We start from the raw sequence: 6120 nt of genomic DNA, 5'->3' as shown, positions 1-6120 counted from the left end.
TGGAAATTGCCCAATTTAAACATTGGGTATTATAGTACAGGACCCTAATATGTATCATGATAAATTTGGGTGGTCCACCTCGTCCCCTTTTAGGGGTACAAAATTGCCAAAAATATAAACGTAAGCAATACGTTATACCACGTGTTTGGTTTTCGGCCTAATTTATCTCCTTGGATGAGGTCCTATTACCTTATATAGTTATATGGTCGTATACAGGGGTCCATTCCCTTTCATAAGACATAGGTATATTAATGCACCCCTTGAAAAATTTGGGAGGGGTACCTTGGCCCACCCCTTAAATTTTGGAAATTGCCAAATCTAAAAATTGGGTATGGTAGCCTAGGACCATAGTATGTACCTCTATCAGTATTGGGTGTCTATGTCGTTGCCTTTCATGGGTAAAAAATTGCCAAAAAGTCAAATTTCGGGGTTTTTTGACCTAATTTATCCCCTTGGATGAGGTGTTATTACCCTATATAGTTATATGGTTATGTATAGGGGTCCATTCCCTATCATAAGACATAGGTACCTTTGTACACTCCTTTAAAAATTTGGGAGGGGTACCTTGGCCCACCCCTTAAATTTTGGAAATTGCCCAATTTAAACATTGGGTATTATAGTATAGGACCCTAACATCTATTATGATAAATTTGGATGGTCCACCTTGTTCCCTTTTAGGGGTACAAAATTGCCAAAATTATAAACGTAAGCAATACGTAGTACCACGTGTTTGTTTTGGCTCAATTTATCCCCTTTGATGAGGTGTTATTACCTTATATGATTATATGGTTATGTATATTGGTCCATACCCTATTATAAGACATGGGTATATTGGTGCACTCCTTTAAAAATTTGGGAGGGGTACCTTGGCCCACCCCTTAAATTTTGGAAATTGCTCATTTTATATATTTGGTATAATAGTATTGGACCCTAATATGTATTATAATAAATTTGGGTGGTCCACCTCGTTCCCTTCTAGGGCTACAAAATTGCCAAAATATAAACGTAAGCAATACGTTGTACCACGTGTTTGTTCTTTTGGCCCAATTTATCCTCTTGGATGAGGTTCTATTACCTTATATGGTTATGTATAGGGGTCTATTCCCTATCATAAGACATAGGTACATTTGTGCACTCCTTTAAAAATTTGGGAGGGGTACTTTGGCCCACCCCTTAAGTTTTAGAAATTGCTCATTTTATATATGTGGTATTATAGTACTGGACGCTAACATGTATTATGATAAATTTGGGTGGTCCACCTCGTTCCCTTTTAGGGGTACAAAATTGCCAAAATATAAACGTAAGCAATACGTTGTACCACGTGTTTGGTTTTGACCTAAGTTATCCCCTTGGATGAGGTCCTATTACCTTATATGGTTATATGGTTATGTATAGGGGTCTATTCCCTATCAAAGGACATAGGTACATTTGTGCACTCCTTTAAAAATTTGGGAGGGGTACCTTGGCCCACCCCTTAAATTTTAGAAATTGCTCATTTTATATATTTGGTATTATAGTACTGGACCCTAACATCTATTATGATAAATTTGGGTGGTCCACCTCGTTCCCTTTTAGGGGTACAAAATTGTCAAAATATAAACGTAAGCAATACGTTGTACCACGTGTTTGTTTTGGCTCAATTTATCCCCTTGGATGAGGTCCTATTACCTTATATGATTATATGGTTATGTATATTGGTCCATTCCCTATTATAAGACATGGGTATATTGATGCACCCTTTAAAAATTTGGGAGGGATACCTTGGCCCCCCCCCTTAAATTTTGGAAATTGCCCAATTTAAAACATTTGGTATTATAGTACCGGACCCTAACATGTATTATGATAAATTTGGGTGGTCCACCTCGTTCCCTTTTAGGGGTACAAAATTGTCAAAATATAAACGTAAGCAATACGTTGTACCACGTGTTTGGTCTTTTGACCTAAGTTATCCCCTTGGATGAGGTTCTATTACCTTATATGGTTATATGGTTATGTATAGGGGTCTATTCCCTATCATAAGACATAGGTACATTTGTGCACTCCTTTAAAAATTTGGGAGGGGTACTTAGGCTCACCCCTTAAATTTTAGAAATTGCTCATTTTATATATTTGGTATTATAGTACTGGACCCTAACATGTATTATTATGATAAATTTGAGTGGTTCACCTCGTTCCCTTTTAGGGGTACAAAATTGCCAAATTTTACTACAACCACGTGTTTGGTATTTTGGTTCAATTTATCCCCTTGGATGAGGTCCTATTACCTTATATGATTATATGGTTATGTATATTGGTCCATTCCCTATTATAAGACATGGGTATATTGATGCACCCCGGGAGGGGTACCTTGGCCCACCTCTTTATTTTGGAAATTGCCCAATTTAAACATTTGGTATAATAGTATAAGACAATAATATATATTACTATAAATTTGGGTGGTCCATCTCGTTCCCTTTCATGGGTACGAAATTGCCAAATTTTAGTACAACCACGTGTTTCGTTTTTGACCTAATTTATTCCCTTGGATGATGTCCTATTACCTAATATGATTATATGGTCTTGTATAGGGTCCATTTTCTATCATAAGACATAGGTACATTGATGCACCACTTTAAATTTTTGGGAGGTGTACCACAGCCAATCCCTTAAATTTTGGAAATTTTTCAATTTAAGCATTCGCTATCATAGTGCATGACCTTAATATGTATCATGATAAATTTGGGTGGTCCACCTTGTTCCCTTTCATGAGTAAAAAAAAATTGCCAAAATATAAAGATAAGCAATATGTTGTATCACGTGTTTGGTTTTTGGCCCAATTTATCCCGTTTGATGCGGTCTTATTACCGTATATGGTTATATGGTCATGTATATAGGTTCATTTCCTATCATAAGACATGAGTACATTGATGCACCCTTTAAAAATTTGAGAGGGGTATCTTGGCTTATCCACTCAGTCTTAGAAAATTGTTTAATATAAGCATTTGGTATCTTCGTACAGGTCTTCAATATGTACCACTATAAATTTGGATGGTCCACATCGTTCCCTTTCATGGGTAAAGAACTACCAAAAATCAAATTTCGGAGGTTATTGACCCCTATTTAATACGTTATATGGTTTATTACCTCTATATGTTTATGTTCTCTTTTAAATTTGGGAATTATCAAATAACAAAATTCGGTAAACGTTTTCTAGGACCCATTGGTATTCCTCTTATGGCCAAATATTCAAAATTTAAAGGTTATTGACCTATCTTTTGATACGGCTTTATTATTGAATAACTACAGGATTTATTAGTTTTTCATAAGACACAGGTGTATTTGTGTACCAATCTTAAATTTTGGGAGGGGTACATTTCTTATTGTCATATCAATAATTGGTAATTGTTCTTTGGGTAAATCATTATGATCACGTGATCAGTTATTGACCTATGATGGGATTAGGAGTCCAGGACATTGGTACATTTAAACTTTCTAGGATAATTTGAGAATGCGTCTTTGGTTTTGATTATTACAGCCTATGGACCAAATATAAACGTAAGCAATACGATGTACCATGTGATTGACCTTGATGAGGTAGTGTACAGTGATACATAGCTAAACTTATTGAATCTTATGACTCATAGTCTTAAGGAAATACATGCTACAACACTGGCAAAGTTATTGTTGATGCAATTTGATTGGTTGATCACTATCTTTCGTGCAATCTGATTGGCTGATCACTATCTTTTTTTGAAAATTTTTTTGTTGCAAAATTTTGTTAGAAATTTTTTTGTTTAAAATTTTTTGTTCGAAATTTTTGTTTTGAAATTTTTCGTTTCCAAATTTTTTTTCGATTTTTTTCAAAATTTTGTTTGAAAATTTGTTTTGTTTCAAAATTTTGTTTGAATTTTTCGTTTCCAAAATTTTAAGTTTGTGTACTCATTAGTAAAGAACCGGAACTGTTTAGAATAAAAACCTCTGGCAACATTGTGGTGCAATAGTACACGTCAGAACACGATAATGCAACGTCATCAGTTTTGCATCATATATAAGTATCGTTCGAGTTAGTATTCATGATAACGTCATCATGGCTACTTGTCTGCAGTTTCTAAACACACGTGATGTGATGAAATCATTTACCAAGATTACTGATTTACAACAGAATGTACCTCATAGAATCTTAGCTAGCCAAATGATACCTACAAAGTTTGGATTAAGAATCGTAGTGAAGCTTGAAAATGATAAGAATATAATTTTACCAGCAAGATATTTTCCCATGGAGGCATCAAAACAAGAAGAACTGCTGCGTTTCTTAAATACTGGATCTGTATCTTTATGTTACAAAGGATTCTTGGGTCGAAGTCATCAATTTGAATTTAGTACATAGCCAGATTCGTCAGCAATTGTGATGAAATCATGAATTCAAACGTCAGCACATTAGACATAGTTGTATGAATTTGGTTGGTCAGCATGACGTCAGCAACTGTGATGAAACCATGAATTCAAACGTCAGCACATTCCTTTCCTATGACGTCAGCCGTAGTTCTATAAATTAACCAATACACTGTCATCCCACGAAATCATTTGAGCAAGTGCTTTTCAGGAGGAAAGATGTGTACTTCTAACGATAAAGAGTTCATCTTCGCAAGCTATTATCCAATAAATATATTTCAAACAAAACATGTGATGATTGGTATCAGTGCTAGAACATTTGAACCAGTGATTCGATTGGGCAAAGCAGAACAATTTGGTGTACAACTGACCTGTGAAGAATGGCAAATATTATGTTCACGAATCGACCAAATGAACGATTATTTTCATGATGAGCTAAATGTGACCATAGTCAAATCATTAGGCTCAAATCATAAAGTGGTGCTACGTACAGTCCTCGAAGAGAAGATGGTGCTGTTACGTAAAAAGAGTACATTCCATGTCCCTCGCAACATGATGTATCTAACGCAAACAGAATGGAACAAATTCATCAGCGTATTTCAGTGTGTTAAACATGCAGTGGAAGTGTGCAACAAAACAAGTATATTCCTGAAAAAGTACTATTTTGAAAAATGTGTTATGCATATTGTACAACATGTATCTAGATATTGTGATGGTTGTCAACATCGTTCGTGGGTGCATACCTGTATTGATAAACAGTTTATTTGTGATCAAATGGACATTGAGTTTCCACCAATTGATATTGCAATAGACCTTAAAAGACTTCAATTGGAATTAAAATTATATGCTAAAGACAAACTAGTGCAAGAAGTTCAAAATACATTGTATCGACAATATCCAGATCATATATCTGGTATGGATGTATGTGGAGTGTAATAAAATGATCCATTTGAATGAATTGTGTTTTTTTTTTTTTCATTTCAAGTACAACCCTATGTTCTGACGTGTACTATTGCACCACAATGTTGCCAGAGGTTTTAGTTCTAACAGTTCCGGTTCTTTACTAACGAGTGCACAAACTTTTAAAAATGTCAAACCAAACTTTGAAACAAAAAATTTCAAACAAAACTTTCGAAACAAAAAAAAATTTAAACAAAAAATTTGGAAACGAAAAATTTCAAAACAAAAATTTCGAAACAAATTTTCAAAGAAAAAAATTCAAACCAAATCTTCTTCTAAGCAGTTCCGGTTCTTCACTAATGAGTGCATAAACTTAAAAATTTGAAACCAAAATTTTCCAAACAAAAATTTCGAAACAAAAATGTTCAAAAAAATTTTAAACAGAAAAAAAATCGAACATTTTTTTAAACTAAAATTTCAAACAAATATTTTTTTAGTTTTGAAACGAAAAAAAATTAAAAATTTCAAACGAAAAAATTTCAAACAAAATTTTGAAACAAAAAATTTCAAAACAAAAAATTTTTTAAACAAAAATTTTGAAACAAAAATTTCAAACAAAAATTTCGAAAAAATTTTCAAACTAAAAATTTCAAACGAAAAAATTTCAAACCAAAGTTTCAAACAAAAAATTTCGAAACAAAAATTTTTAAACTAAAATATCAAATGAAAAAAAATTTCAAACCAAAGTTTCAAACAAAAAAATTTTCAAACAAAAATTTCAAAAACCTTTTTAAGTGTTAAACAAAACTTAAAACTGAATGCAGCAAAGATTTGAAAATCAGCAACCAA

This window comes from Thermobia domestica, chromosome 2 (genome assembly GCF_964235325.1).
Source record: "Thermobia domestica chromosome 2, izTheDome1.hap1.1, whole genome shotgun sequence".
NCBI lineage: Eukaryota > Metazoa > Arthropoda > Insecta > Zygentoma > Lepismatidae > Thermobia > Thermobia domestica.
The sequence above is the reverse complement of the archived record's forward strand: the minus strand, read 5'-3'. Positions refer to the sequence as shown.